Here is a 16,966-nt window from a genome sequence, read left to right as displayed (position 1 = left end):
TTATATCAAAATGATAGGATGGATCAAATTTGTGGAGGGATAGTACTATATATGAAAGAGGATATTGAGTAAAACAGGATAAAACGTCTTCAGGAAACAAAATTGTTGAATCTTTATGGATAGAAATTCCAGGTGAAAGGGGGATTAAAATAGCAGCGTGTGTGTATTACAGTCCACCTGGCCAGATTGAACAAACAGACAATGAAATGTTAAAAGAAATTAGGGACACTAACAAAATTCGCAGCACAATAATAATGGGTGATTTCAATTACCCCAGTATTGACTGGATTAATGGCACAACAGGACATTCTAGAGAGGTAAAATTTCTAGATGTAATCAATGACTGCTTCTTGGAGCAACTGGTACAAGAACCAACAAGAAGGGAAACAATTTTAGACCTTGTCCTTAGTGGATCATAGGATTTGATGCAAGAGGTAACAGTATTGGAGCCACTTAGTAATAGTGATCACAACCTGATCAAATCTGACTTAATAATTGGAGGGTGGCCTCTAAAGAAATCTATTGCAACAGCAATTAACTTTAAAAAAGTGAATATGATAAAATAAGGAAAATGTTTAGGAAAAAACTGAAAGAAGCAATTGCAAAGGTTAAGAGCTTAGATCAGGCATGTACGTTGTTTAAAAATTCAAAATGATCATGAAACCTTCCTTATATACTGCAGTAAATAATTGCCCTCATAATAGATATTATCTGTAATAAATCTTCAATTCCTTATTATTAATTATATGGCACAGTTTATTTTCCAACCAATTTTTAGTTTTTTTATATTTTTTTATGCAGTTAAAACTTATCTTAATATTTGAGAGTTCCACGCCTAAATAAAATTGCTGAACATATTGATTGGCATATGTTCCCATATTGATTGGCATATGTTCTCCATATTAATGGAGAAAGGTGAATAGTGGAGTGCCCCAGTGATCCGTTCTGTGTCCACTGCTTTTTAATATATTTATAAATGACCAGGAAATGGGACCAACAAGTGAGGTGATCAAATTTGCCAATGACACAAAATTATTCAAAGTTGTTAAATCACAACTGTATTGAGAGAAATTGCAAGAGGACCTCGCAAAACTGGGAGACTGTGTCCGAGCCCCTGGGCCTCCCTCAATGCTAGGTGCAGAGTTTGAACAAAGCCTTTACCATGTTAGAGCCATTGTCAGTGATAAAGAACACTGCATTTTGACTTCTGGCTCTGATCCAACTGCCAGCCCTCCAGCATTTCTCAAATGGCTCTTAAAATATTGGCCGAACTATGGGCTTAGTCCGCCACATGAGTATGTAGCAAAGCCCACCTGCACCTTGATACTCCAACTCCTGTCGAGCTACTCTCTTCCCTGACCTCAGCCAGGTCCCATCAATGAGATATTAGTGGCTGTCCAGATGTCACCAGCGAAATGCACATTACTCTCCTATGCCTTTCCCAGTTGTGCCTGGATGCAACTATGGCACTGATAGTACAAATTGAGGATGATCTTTCTAATGAAAGTGGTTCCTAAGGGCACTCTATAGTTTGGCACTAACAGTGGAAGCAAAATCCTGAAACCAACATTCTCCACTTCCTACAGGTGCTGATCATCTAAAGCGATCATCTCACCAATGGTAACTACTTTGGATGCTGCCTGCCTCTTTCCCCATAAATGTTCCACTAAACACCACCCCATTTCCTCCATTGTGGGCTGTGACTTTGACATGTTGCTGGGTACTACTGCTGCTGGCCTGCCACCTGACTGGTAGAAGGCGTCAAGGTCTGAAAGAAGCTTGAGGAACTCTTGTTCCCTTTTGAAATAGTATCCTCTGGCTTGCAGAAGGGGTCCCCTGATTACTGCTACTACCATTCCCAGCTGCATATTGAAGGGCAGGCTGCTTCTTCAGGTGATGCTCCATCCCAGAATTGCTTAAATGGCCCAGTTGCTTCCCTCAGCTGATCTCCTTTGTGCAATAATTTAAACAAGAAAAGAGTAGGACCTCCCTTATTTGAAAATGGCTCCAGATCACATACTTTTTAAATGATTCTTGCCTCTGTTTGCATCCTTGGAGGTGGATGATGCTGACACTAAAATGGCGTTGGAGACAGATGGACCCTGAGAAACTGTGGCAGATGATTCACTCATCCTCTGTTCCTGTAATGTCAGTGTGGCCTGCTCTCCCTCACCAGCTCCTGCCTCTCTCTCCTCCATCAATGAAGTATAGGCTACACAGTACTGACTAATCCGCCTAATACAGGATCTTTAGATAGCAGCTCTTCCATCTCTGATTCAGGAAATCCTTAAAGGGAGATTCTTCTGACTCTGATTCAGAGAAAGAGGCTGACAAAACTACTTTTACTTTCTCTTCAGCACTAATGAATTGTGCTGCCATTGCTTTACATTTTAGTGCTTGCACTTCTACTTCTAATGGCACTGGTGGTCGTGATCTGCTACTAGTGCCTGCCCTTTCCCTTTCCTCCGAAACAAAAGGATCTGGCAGAGACACAGGTGGTGATGGCATATCCTCCCCAAATTTCAAGTTCTTATAGATTGACATGCCTGCCTTTCCTGATGTTTTGGGATTGAAAAAAATCCCTCTTTATTTTGGTTGAGGGACTCACTGTTGTCTTATAAAAAAAAAAAAAATCCTCTACCAACTGCTGGTTTGCCTCAGCCTCCTCTACTTTTGCCTGACATAATGGGATTTTATCAGGTGCAGTGCCTGCTTACTGGGATTTAAATGATGGAGAATATATGTTTTAATCAATATTATTTTCAATGAAGTGAATGTGTGTGTACTGTGTAATACTGACATTGACTGAATTGATCATAAGAGTGAAAAACATACAGAGATGGGGCAAGATTGCGGCGTAACCAGACACATACGCGCTGAGCTCCGAATCTCTGCCAAAGTTTCGTTTGAATAATGCCCGCGAAAAGGAAGGGAAAACTCAGAATCTTTCCCTCGGACTCTGAAGTTATGGCCACTCAGCGGTTGATAACCTCATATGTACCTGGAAGGACTGAAGAACAGGGAGGTGGTAACTCCGCTGCGTGGCTATCCGAGGAAGCGGTGGCTCCGCCAGGAGAAATATCTCTCACTCCCCCGGATCCTCGTAGACCTGAGATGACTCCGCTTCCCGAGAGCCCCCTGGCTGCGTTGTCGCATACCCGTGACGCGGTAGGAGCGACTGAAGCAGAGGGAGGCCAGGGCGCTGAACATGCCGAATCTCCGTTGTGGCCTGGAGAACGCCTGGATATCTCAGGCAGTGAACAGCGAGGGCAGCCGTCCACGTCGACTCCGACTTTGGGGGAGGCAGTGGAGAGAAACGACGGAGAAGTCGACATGTCTGGACAGGAAGCTACCCCGGCAGGAATATCTCCGGTAACGAAGAGGGGTGAGGAAATTTGCAAACCCCGATTTCGGATGCCAGGTAGGCCCAAGAAAATAACATTGGATGTGATTTGGGACATTATGGCAGCATTGGTGGAATCGATAGGGCAGTACCAAGATAATTTGGAGATTGTTGAAAATAAAATTGAGGTTTTAGACACTAAGATTTCGGTGTTGGAGCCTAAGTTGGAAACAACAGAGGCTAATATTAAGAAAATTGATGAATGCAATATAAAGTTGATAAAGGACTATAATGTGGTCTCTAGAAGACTGGAACATTTAGAAAATTATTCCCGCCATCTGAACTTGAGATTTTTGAATTTCCCCAAAATAATAGGAGAACTCCCTTACATCACTCTCAAGAAATACTTTAAAGAAGTTTTGAAATATCAAGAAGAAAATTTGCCCTCTGTGAATAAAGTATATTATATGCCGGTGTCTACAAGAAACAGAGAGCAGCAGCAGCTGGATGTGAATAAAGGAAATTTGACACAATTTCTTGAAGATTCAACTAGAGAATATTATGAATGTGCCACTCTCATGGTATCCTTTATAATTGAGAAGGATATAACGGAGATAATGAAGAGATATTTTCGTAATGTTGAGATGACTTTTAGAGGAACGCAGATTTGAGCTTTCCCAGACTTTGCTCCTGTAACTCAGGAAAGAAGACGGGAATTTCTTACTATGAGAACGCAGGTTTTGGCCTTAGGATTTTCCTATGTATTAAAATATCCTTGCAAATGCGTCATAAAATCCTCTAAAGATTGTTATATTTTTTTCTACCCGGAACAACTAAAATCATTCCTAAATGCAAGGAGGTTAGTGGTTACCTCCGGTGTAAAGCCTAATGAAGGATCAGTAAATAAGTAACAGTCCTTGAATTACGTTAAAGCCAATTCTTTATAAAATGTTTTAAACTCTTTCAAAATTCTGCCCCCTGCTCTAGTTTCTTTAAGGGGAAGTGGATTATACTAGAGATTACATGCATTGGATTTAGATTTTATTCTTTAATGTATGTATAATTGCATTTCCTTTTCAATAAGCGGATATATTTGATTTGCTGTAATGTTTAAAAGTGAATAAAAATAAAATAAAAAAAAAAAAACACACAGAGACAATACACTACAGTACTATTCCTCTTCATACTAGTGGACTTCACACACACAGCACAGATAAATAATGCTAGTGCATGCGGGCATTAGTACTCACCTACAAGATCCACAAATGGCTGTACCTGTGACTGGTGACTGCCTGCTTTGTAGATGCATGGGCAACTCTTGTGCACTATACAGACCCTAAATAAGAAGAGAAACGCCTCTATCTTGGGCCTCTATCTAGCTACTGCTGGTTCACTGCAACAAGTCACTGCAGCCCACAGCCATAGCCACAGCCTTTCCCCCAAAGGGGACAGAAAGGAAGCTTTTTAAAAAAAAAAAACCAAAACAAAACACAAGCCTTCTTTTGTCAGTGGGAAGTGACAGTAAAATGTTTAATAAAATAAGCATTAAAAAGCTATTCAAATGAACACAGCAGCCAAAAGTATTGAAATGGAAATGTTTCCGATGTTAAACCAGAAGAGCACTGTTGATTCTGAACACTGTGGAACACAAAGATCAATACAACAGTAAGAAGCAGATGTCTGTATCCTCTGAAGGAAAGAATCAAATGCAGTTTGAAAAAGTCTGCACATACTAGAAGTAAGGATACATAGAGCAGTGATTTGCTGATTTAGAAAAATTCTTCATTCTGATATGTTCCCTTATGTTGTCATTCTGGTTTCCTTGACAACAGATCCCTGTTATTCTTTGACTTCAAATATGAGTCATAGGCAAGGGCTAGTTGCTATGGAGACTCCCCATGACCAGTCTCAGACGGCTCCACTAGAGGACAATGGGCTGGAGTCAATATAATTGAGCCATTATTCTCTATGGGAAGGAAAATGAATGAAACAAATCACATGTTTCATTCATGCCCATTCTTATTTGGGGACCCATGAATGAAACAAAAGGGGTTTATCCATCATGTAAATAATATTCATTTTAAACAAATGCACATCCCTAGAAGATAACAGCAGAGGATGCTGTACATGAGTGATAGAAAAGGAAGTATGTCAGTAATGACAGACGAAGGGTGAAAGTTCTGCAAAATAAGGAAGTACACAGGAAATAAAAAAAGAGAAATAGGACATCAAGTGAAGTAGACTGAATGTGTTTCTCTGTAGTGAAGGTATAAGGAAAAGGAAGTAAAAAGGTATGAGTAATAGGTAAGTCTGGGATTATTTGACAGTAGTACTATTGACTTCAGTAGAACTTGCAGTTGCAGACCCTTGGCAATTGCCTTTACTACTGTTATAGGAATTTTGTAGAATCAATCCATTTTATATAAATTCAATTTTCTTAAAATTAATTGATTTCACATAGAAAAACAAATGCCCACTATGCTGGATACTGAACAGAATGCTACTGGCTAGAAATAACAGACGAAACTTTTGCTTGCCAAGTGCATGTTGTTTATGCAAGAGCCAAGCCAAAAATTAAAACATCAGATATTCAATGAGTGTTTGATAAAATCACATACCCTCATGTGGGAGCGCTATGCCAGCATTTCAGGAACAGTCCAATCTGCTCCCAAACCCACGTTTCACTGTACATTTCCAGAACAAACCTACACACAAACTACCAATCTCTATATTTTTGTAATTAAAAGATTATTTTTGGTAGTGGAATTTATTGTTTGTGAAAGGTGACAGATTAATAGTAGTAGAAACCAAAGTCTTCTGTAGCCATCGAAAAGGCACATTGCAGACAGCACCAATGTAAGTTTTTCCACACTGAATTGCCATGGTGCTGTTGGGCGTCCCGGCCGCGTTAGTGCCATGGCCGGCCCTGCTCACCGCAGGCTTCCCTCCACAAGGCCTGGCTCATCCTCCCTCACTGCCGCAGCCAGACCCCAGCATCCGTGGCATCCCGTGGCCTATCCTGGGCCTTTAGGGCCTTTAACCTCGCACTGCTCCTCTCGGCGGGGCTCGGCGTCCTCGCTGGCGTCAGGTCTGCCCCTAGGTGCACGCGTGCGGAACACCCTACCCTTTAAAGGGCCATCGCAGCACGCAATGATGACATCACCTGAGCCCTGTATATAAGGCAGGGCTCAGGCTCCAGTTCCTTGCCTTGGCAAACAGGTCATCTCTTTGTTGAGAAGCTAGTTGCCTTCCTGTGTTCCTGTGTTCATTGCCTGTTCCTACTTTCCTGTTCCAGTACTTGTTCCTGCGTTCCTGTGTTTCCCGTGGTGCTTCCTGTGCTCCAACATCTGTTCCTGTTTCTGCTCCGCTTCCCAGGTTGTAGTTCTTCGGACTGGTACTCGGTACTGACCTCAGCCTTGGACTGATTCACAGTATTGACCCCTGCTTGCCTCTGACCACATTTGGACCACTGCCTGGAATTGACTCTGCTTGCCTCTGACCATACTTGGACCACTGCCTGGAACTGACCTCTTCTTGCTACTGACCACGCTTGGATTTATATCTGGAACTGACTTTTGCTTTGGCTGACCACTCTCAGATGGATACCCTGGCTTTGTCCCTTGCGCTCCACTCAGACACTCTATTTGATTCTCCCATGACCAACAGACCTGCCTGCTTGGCTGTTAACCACGGCCTTCTACATGCTAAACCATGGACAGGATAGGCGCTGTTAAACTCTGGACAGGATAGGCGCTGTCTATCCTGTCCAGAGGACCTCCAGTTCCAGTTCCCTTCCAGTGGTCTCCGATATACTCTGCTCCGGCCTAGCTCATCTATTCTCCACAAGCTGCACACCCTTGCTCATGGTGGGTACACCTCTCCGCTACCTTTCCGGGAGACCCTCCGAGGCCCACCTAAGCCCAGGCGGTCTGGGTACCCAAGGGCCTAACCCGCGGAAACCCCAGACAGTTATTTATGAAGCTCCATCTAGCCTGTGTCTCCTCGTGTGCTCCGCCTCCTGGCGGCAGATGCCCTCTGGGACCTCCCTGAGGGCCATACCAATCCTGCACAAGGCCAAGAGTCCACCTCCAGCGAACAGATGCATCTACTCAGCTCTGGATGGACCACCTCTAAGAATGAGAGGGAAGTCTGGTCTCCATGCTTGTACAATCATTGGCTTGTCTGTTGAAATTGTTAACAAGGGTGCTGGTAATTGTCACATTTTAGATAAGAACCTTTACTGGAAAAATAGAAAAGGAGATAAAAGCAGTAGCAAGCTAGGTGTTGAGGTGAACAAAGGAGGAGTGGGAGCAATGGGAAGTATTTGACTTCAACTACTGCCTGGTTGAAGCCAAATAGATCCCAGTTACGGGTGAAAGGCAGATTTTTATTACCTCACCTGTTGACATATTTCTGTCATCGCTTATCCGCTCTCATCACTTCCTGCTTAGACTATTGCAACTTGTTCTTTGCAGGCCTTCCTGCTGAACTGTCTTTCTTCACTACAGTTTATTCAGAATTCAGCTGCATGACTTACCCATCTTCAACATCACTATGACCATTTAACCTCTCTTCTCAAGTCACTACATTAGTTCCCTGTCCACTTCCACATATAGTTCAAACTTCTTTTACTTGCCTATAAAGGCATTCACTCAGCAGCTCTTCATTACCTGTCATCCCTTCTCTTTCACTACACCCTTCCTCATGAACTACACACTAGCAGAATATCTCATCTTAGTGTGTAGTTTTCGTGTAGGGATTGATAGCAGCTTGGATTTCTTTTTTGTTTTCCTAATAAGAGGTGTATTGGCATTTAAGGGCCTGGTGTAATATTTGCAATGTTGTCTTTTCATACTGTGAATGCTACTAATGCTGTTTTGGCTTGGCAGTTTATTATATTGTAATTCAGTTTAAAGCCTGGCTTTCTGAGGGCTCAGCCCACACTGAATGCATGTTACAATAGGTCTAATAACCTAAAAAATACTCATTGCTGTTATATCCTAATTGACATAGCCAAAATATGATTCAAAATATGGTTCAGAAATGAGTCTTCTGCTATTTGGAATGCAAACACAGGCTTAATGTTTCACTCATCAGTCCAGCCATTATAAAGTTCCTCAAGTAAATTCAACTTTTTAAATTTTTTATGCAAATAAAAACATCTCAAGCACTCCCAACACTGGCTATGTTTCAGAATTTCTGCTTCAGGGGAAGAATCATCTGCAGCATTAATCAAAGGCAGCCATCTTGTCTTGTCATCTCATATGGACTTTACTTGTGGGACTTTAAAATAGCTGGCTATATCTATAAGGATATAACAGCAAAGAGTGGGTTTTTTTTAGGTTGTTGGCTTCCAGTTTTTACATTCTTTTTTTGGACTTCTTTTGGTTGATATTAGCCCTAATACCTGTTAACATACCATATGGTTTCCAAATGGCTTTTTTGCAGGCTGCATGTACTGTGGTTTTACATGCACCACAGTAGGGCATGTAAATATAACATGCATGTTAATGTCCGTGATACTTTTACCTTGGACTGTACTTTGAATGTTCTTTTTTCATTAAAAATCTGTTATTATAAATTCATATGTAACCTCATCCCTGGTTGCGGACTGCAACCCGCTGGGCCATAAAATAATTTATTGTCTTTTTAGGGCTGGAACCTTACCAGGATAGCTTCACTGCAGTCTCTTTCTTCCAGGGCCTGGATTCTTGGTTGAGTGAGAGGGCAGAGGGGAGATTATTTTCAAGGCCAAGAATGCTAGGAGTGATCCTTTGTTCTTGTCCTTGGGAGAGGGGGTACCTGTATTTCACTATGTGTGCTGGCTGTGCCAAATGAAAACACTGGAGCCACTGAGTTATTGTCCAAAAATAGTCTTTACTGTTGAAAACTCTGATAAAGTATGGCACAAAACTTAATTCTCAGCACAACAGAATTTTTCACTTTTATATTCTCTTTCCTAAATCTGTGCAGGAATCTCTTGTACCAGAACAAGGAAAATTTCTAACCTCCAGGGTTTGGAAAAAAAAGTAGAGTTCCCAGGTGAGCAGGGTATCCCTTACATGGGCAGGAAACACCTTCCAAACTGGCAAAAATATAAAAGTCACAGGTGCTGCACAGAGAGCCCAAACTACTCTCTTCCCCAGGATGAAGACTGCTGATGGGTGACCTCAATGATCTTAACTTCCCTCAGTACTCACAGTTAGCTGGTTCTCTAGATTTTCTGTATTTGTCTCGGGATCCCATGTGGGTAGGATCCAAGCTGGAACAGCAGCTTCACATGTTCTTAGATGGGTAAGAAGAGGGGCAGCCAAAACCTCTTCCAGATATTCCAAAAACAAAGTCTTTTCCCCAGAAATGATGCAAACCCTGGAAGGTCCTGGCCTCCCTTCACCACCATCCTCTATCTTTGTTGAGGCTGTAGAAGAGCAGGTCTTCCCTTACCTGGGCAGCCCCAGACACAGGGTTCCCCATGCTCTGGGCCTAGGCAGTGCACAGGCTTCCACCATGCTCCCTATAAATCAGTCTCTGAAAGTCCAAAATAGTCTCAGGATGCTGACCCTTACCCACTAGAGAGTGAATAGGCATGGCAGACCCAACTAGCAGAGTTCTAGCAGGGTTTGCTGGAGTCGTAGAGCAGGCCCCAAAATCCAAAAACTTTAGCAAAATCTCCAAACGCCTCCTAAACCTTCAAAAAACAAGCTACACTGCCCCTTGAGTTCTCAGTGGAGAGCTACTATAAAACTTCCCAAAGGGGATGGCCATTTCTGCACCTTCAAAGAGAGGGGATACATTGAATGGATCCTCCCCTAATTGTTCTTTACAACATTAATTGCTCTTAGAAGGAATTTCCCATGGCTTACCGTTAGCAAAACTGTAGTTTCCAATACACAATTTTTGATCGTATATGGGGAGGGCCAAGAAGGGTGGGAAAGCAAGGCTATAATACCGTTTCACCATCATTGGAGAGTCATGAGCTAACCGGGCTCTCTCTGCTTAGCTTTCAATGGCAGCAGTTTGATGTGGCTGCAAGATGATCACTTGTGGATTTTACCGATCACTGGGCTCCAGTCCTTGACCCCCCTGAGTGTAGTACCTCCAGATCTGCTGTTTGGAGAGAGAGACAGGGGCATGGGTGGGTATTTCTTCTGTGCTTGTACTCAAATGAAGGTGTTTGCATCTCTAGCGAATACTGCGGAGTGTTACGCCTGTTGGTTGCAGAAGGCTGCAATCTCTCATGTTCACCTCTTTTTTCCCTGCTCTAGCAAGTCTGGGAAGAATGGCAATCTCTGCCAGTCCCCGCCGATCTCACCGGCATTCCCGGGACAGCATGAGCACTGCCGACCGCCATCTTGGACCCGGAGTTACCTAGAAGCGCGCGCGCAAGGGCCTCATTTGATAGGGATGTGAATCGTGTTCCATATCGTCTTAATGATAGAAATCATCTGGCAGGAGAAGAAAATCGTGTTAGGCACGATTTTTTAGTTAAAAAATCGTTAAAAATCATTTTTTCCGATTAGTGCGCACTAACAGAAAATGATACAATTTGACACTTTTCAGGTCAGTTAAGGTCAGTTTAGGAATGAATATGTATTCCTATTGGCTGCCCTCTTATTTATTCATGTTACCAAGGTTCCCACTGACAGTATATGGGGGATGGTAAATGGAAACAGTTGGTAGCTTGACAAAAAAAGTAATGTGATCAGTCAATGTGACTAGAACTTGTGCCCTAACCCTGATACCAGGGGTGTTGTGATCTTCCTGCACACAGTGCCCTAACCCTAGCACCAGGGGTGTTGTGATCTTCATGCACACAGTGCCCTATCCCTATTAATACCAGGAGTGTTGTGATCTTCCTGCACACAGTGCCCTATCCCTAATACCAGGGGTGTTGTGATCTTCCTGCACACAGTGCCCTATTCCTGATACCGGGGGTGTTGTGATCTTCCTGCAAACAGTGCCCTATCCCTATTAATACCAGGAGTGTTGTGATCTTCCTGCACACAGTGCCCTAACCCTGACACCAGGGGTGTTGTGATCTTCCTGCACACAGTGCCCTAACCCTGACACCAGGGGTGTTGTGATCTTCCTGCACACAGTGCCCTATCCCTATTAATACCAGGAGTGTTGTGATCTTCTTGCACACAGTGCCCTAACCCTGGCACCAGGGGTGTTGTGATCTTCCTGCACACAGTGTACTAACCCTGACACCAGGGGTGTTGTGATCTTCCTGCACACAGTGCCCTATTCCTGATACCGGGGGTGTTGTGATCTTCCTGCATGCAGTGCCCTATTCCTGATACCTGGGGTGTTGTGATCTTCTTGCACACAGTGCCCTATTCCTGATACCGGGATGTGTGCAAGAAGATCACAACACCCCTGGTATTAGGGATAGGGCACTGTGTGCAGGAAGATCACAACACTCCTGGTATTAATAGGGATAGGTCACTGCATGCAGGAAGATCACAACACCCCTGGTATCAGGGATAGGGCACTGTGTGCAGGAAGATCACAATACCCCGGAGGAGTGAGGGTCAGGCAGCTCCCCCCTGTCTGTGAAGCCAGCCTCTCACTAGTAATGCAGGGAAGGAGCTGTTTCAGCCTCACCATCCTCCCCTCCCCCTCACCCACACACAATTCACTGGCTGGGGCATGGGGGAGGGGAGGAGTGAGGGTCAGGAAGCTCCCCCCTGTCTGTGAAGCCAGCCTCTCACTAGTAATGCAGGGAGGGAGCTGTCTCAGACTTCACCATCCTCCCCCCCCCCCCCTCACCCACACACCATTCACTGGCTGGGACATGGGGAAGTCAGGAGTGAGGGTCAGGCAGCTCCCCCCTGTCTGTGAAGCCAGCCTCTCACTAGTAATGCAGGGAGGGAGCTGTCTCAGCCTTCACCATCCTACCCCCCCCCCCCCCTTACCCACACACCATTCACTGGCTGGGACATGGGGGAAGTCAGGAGTGATGGTCAGGCAGCTCCCCCCTGTCTGTGAAGCCAGCCTCTCACTAGTAATGCAGGGAAGGAGCTGTTTCAGCCTCACCATCCTCCCCCCCCTCACCCACACACCATTCACTGGCTGGGGCATGGGGGAGGGGAGGAGTGAGGGTCATGAAGCTCCCCCCTGTCTGTGAAGCCAGCCTCTCACTAGTAATGCAGGGAGGGAGCTGTCTCAGACTTCACCATCCTCCCCCCCCCCCCCTCACCCACACACCATTCACTGGCTGGGACATGGGGGAAGTCAGGAGTGAGGGTCAGGCAGCTCCCCCCTGTCTGTGAAGCCAGCCTCTCACTAGTAATGCAGGGAAGGAGCTGTTTCAGCCTCACCATCCTCCCCCCCCCCCCCCCTCACCCACACATCATTCACTGGCTGGGGCATGGGGGAGGGGAGGAGTGAGGGTCAGAAGCTCCCCCCTGTCTGTGAAGCCAGCGTCTCACTAGTAATGCAGGGAGGGAGCTGCCTCAGACTTCACCATCCTCCCCCCCCCCCCTCACCCACACACCATTCACTGGCTGGGACATGGGGGAAGTCAGGAGTGAGGGTCAGGCAGCTCCCCCCTGTCTGTGAAGCCAGCCTCTCACTAGTAATGCAGGCGGGATAGGGCACTGCATGCAGGAAGATCACAACACCCCTGGTATCAGGGTTAGGGCACTGTGTGCAGGAAGATCACAACACCCCTGGTGTCAGGGTTAGGGCACTGTGTGCAGGAAGATCACAACACCCCTGGTATCAGGGATAGGGCACTGAGTGCAGGAAGATCACAACACCCCTGGTATCAGGAATAGGGCACAAGTTCTAGTCATATTGACTGATCACATTACTTTTTATGTCAACTACCAACAGTTTCCATTTCCCATCCCCCCAACCATCACCTCAGTTGCAACCTTGGTAACATCAATAGATAAGAGGGCAGCCAGCCAATAGGAATTCATATTCATTCCTAACTGACCTTTACTGACCTGGAAAGTGTCAATAATTTGTATCATTTTCTGTTATTGTTCCTGAGTTTCCATTTCCATTTCCCATCCCCCCAACCATCACCTCAGTGGGAACCTTGGTAACATCAATAGATAAGAGAGCAGCCATCCAATAGGAATACATATTCATTCCTAACTGACCTTTACTGACCTGGAAAGTGTCAATTTGTATCATTTTCTGTTAGTGCGCACTAACACGATTTACTAACACGATTTAACGATTTTTAACAATAAATCGTTAGAATTTCTATTGTATTGTGTTCTATAATGATTTAAGACGATATTAAAATTATCGGACGATAATTTTAATCGTTAAAAAACGATTCACATCCCTATCATTTGAACACGTCATGGCGGGAACCTCGGGGGCATCCCTGCCCGATGACATCAACCCGCTAATGTATTTAATCTGACCAGCCCTTGCCTTCCTCGAGTTAGCAAGGAGTTCCATCTTGCTGAATTCTCCACTCTCGGTCTTGGCATCCGGACCCTCTGAGTACCCGCTCCTCGGAGGCTCCCCTGTAATCCCAGCTATCCGCTCCTCGGGGGGCCTTCCTTCCTGACTGCTACTAGATCTGCTTCTCAGATCTCTATCTCTCTCCAGGAACTATCTACTGTGAGTTTCTCTACTGACTTCTACTATACAAACTACATTTTGGATTCCACGCGGCGTACCCCGACCCTCGGGCCACTACCGCATCTCTTCAGTGGAAGTCATTCAGCTTTCCTGCTCTACAGAATACCTACACGCCATCTACCGGAGCCACTTCCAAGTTCCGGCATCGCTACCAGTTCTTCAATATCTACTGTACAGACATCCTTGGCATACCCCGCTCTGCGGGCCACTACTGGATCTGTATTCCTCAGGTGCCTACACTCATCAGAGGGGATTCCCAGCATACCCCGCTTCACAGGCCCTACCGGATCTTCTCAGCTGTGTCTCACTCTAGGTAATTCCCATTGCCCAGGACTGTATTACTATTCCTCCATTCTGTGGTCATTACTTTTTCCTTCCAATATAATAAAGTCTCCATTTCTAGCTGTGTCCCACACCACTGAGACTGCGCCTGCTGACGGTGAGGCTCACAGGGCTCCTCCCTGTGGGCGGAGACATTTCTCATCTCAGCCCAGAGTTCACATCCTTCCTTAAACATAACACGGAGTTTGGGAAGCGGTGATCACTTTAGCCAGCTGAGGTTGCTGAAATGGATGATATCCCAGCTGGGGTTGGGCAATGGAGAAGGTGAGGAGACTGGAACTGACAGAAAGGTCAGTACTCCAGGATGGGTATGGAAACTCTAGATACAGCAGACTTTTCTGGTTCCTCAGGGTTCTAGTAGTTGTATTTTACAAGTTTTGTGTTCTCTTCCACATTATAAATGGAATTTCTATAGCTTGTGATACTTTATATTGGACCAAAGGAGATTTTAGTATTTTATATAAGATTATGTTTTTTGTAAAATACCAGTGCCTTAACAGGATGTCATACATGTTTAAAAAAAACAATTCCGAGACTGAAAAATATTTTTAATTTGCTTAAGCCCAAATTTTCAAAGCCTGGCATGCAAAAACCAGGTACATGTGTGGCTAGGTCATGAGCACACCGAGCACATTTTTAAAAAGGCCCAGTCACGTGCGTTATCTCCCAATACATGCAGAAGTGCTGGGCTTGGTGAAAGGATCAGGCTGGGGGCTGGGTCTGGGTGGAGCGGGGACCAACCGGGACAGCGGCCATTAAATTTAGAGGAGTTAGGGTGGATTTAGGGATCAGGGAGGAGAGGGGAAAAGGGAGGAAGGCTAGGTAGGGGATAGGAAAGTTCCCTTTCAGTCCGCTCCTTAATTGGAGTGGACCAGGAGGGAACTGGGAAAGGCCTATTCACGTCACTGCGCATACTTTTTAAAATCCCCCCCCTTGCGCACATGAGACTCCACCCACTCGCAATTGCGTGCACCGAAATTAAAATCAGGTATGCATGTGCTTGTGGAAATCGTATTTTGTAACATGTGCGTGGCGACGCGCGCATGTTATAAAATTGCCATGTCCATCTACCTCTTAGTGTAGAATGATGTATTAGAAAGTTTGTGAGACACTAATAAATGAGAAGTATTTATGATTCTCCCTCAAATCAAATGCAAGTTTCCTAAGGGTGGGTTACAAGAAGAGTCTTGTGTGCATGTGGAAGGATATTGTCAACAAAAAGTTTACTTGGCTCCTCCAATTGTTTGGAAATTTTACAGTTGAAAGTTGGCAACTCTAATCCTCCACCCTATTTGGAGAATCCATGTCCTGTTTTGACTGTATGAGGACTTAGACTCAGGACTGAGTGTACACTTGCCTTCCCAGAAGAGGGGCTATAAATATATAATATATTAATAACTTGTCATTTTACAATATACTAAGTGCCACTCTACATTTGAGCATCTGAAAGCATATTTATACCATTAACTGAGGAACAGTAGAAGTCCTGTTTCAGAAATGACAATATATATATGACAATGACAATATATGTGCCAGAATCTCTCCTTCTGTGGATGTGTCCTCAAAATATCAAATTTTTATATTCCTGGGGATCTTCCCACTTTTTTTTACTGAAGCTCTTGTTTTATGCAGGGATCTCAGATGGTTCTGTGTCTTAAGAGGCAGCTTGATCAGTAAAAAATGACAAGAGGTGAGTATTCCTGCAGTGGATTTTATCAGATGAATAAACTGGCACGCAAATTACTCTCTCTGCAGAAGGGTAAGGAAGAAAGAGAGTCCCTTCTCCAAAAACAAAAGCCCACATGTGCCCCTTCCCCCCGGTACGGACCATGAATTATTGCTATGCTTGGCATTGGGAGTACCACATGAGAAATTATATTCACTAATATGATTTAACTTTGAGTTCATAGCCTGATTGGGGGATGAAAAAGGGACCCGGTTACCTCAATACCACAATTCTGTGCCCTTCCCACTTGTGGCACCACAGACCAGATAAAATCATCACTCCAGAATAAAACAGTAATTAACCTTTTTACTAGTATTATGTAAGTAGACTTTAATCCAACCAGAACATTAAATGGGAAAAGTTCAGTACCGAAGTCTAATATAAACTTGCAGTTTTCTTATTTTAAATCAAGCAATGCAAAAATAACACTAGGTATGGACTATTAGCCAGGGAAAACAACTTACTCATATGGATAGTAAAAAAAAAAAAAAAAAAAAGGAATGCTAATAGAGAAAGATTGGGGGTGAAAAGCAGTAAAGTACACAGCATTCAAAAATGTTCTTTACCCCTGGTGACATTGCGGATCAGATCTACCCCAATGTCACCAGTTTGTAAAGGATGTACCCTGTTCCAAACACAAAATTGTATTAAAAAAAAAAACCAATCAAGAAAATAAAGAAGTCCCTCTTGATGGTAGAGCTGGCTAGATGACAAACCAAATAGATAAGTACTGCAGAGTCTGGTAGGTCTCTTTTTCCTGGAGGCTTCCCCAAATGGTTCACTTGGTACTAAACAGAAAGCAGGTCTGGTTTCAGTCTCTTACAGAAAGATCACTGTCCATCAGCTTCTCTTTCCCTGCCCTATCTCAAGTGTGTTATGCTCAGGCTTGTGGACCCTTGGGCCGAAGAGGATGGTATACCTTGCGGAGGATCCGTAGGTTCTCT

This window comes from Rhinatrema bivittatum, chromosome 2, assembly GCF_901001135.1.
Source record: "Rhinatrema bivittatum chromosome 2, aRhiBiv1.1, whole genome shotgun sequence".
Lineage (NCBI taxonomy): Eukaryota > Metazoa > Chordata > Amphibia > Gymnophiona > Rhinatrematidae > Rhinatrema > Rhinatrema bivittatum.
The sequence above is the reverse complement of the archived record's forward strand: the minus strand, read 5'-3'. Positions refer to the sequence as shown.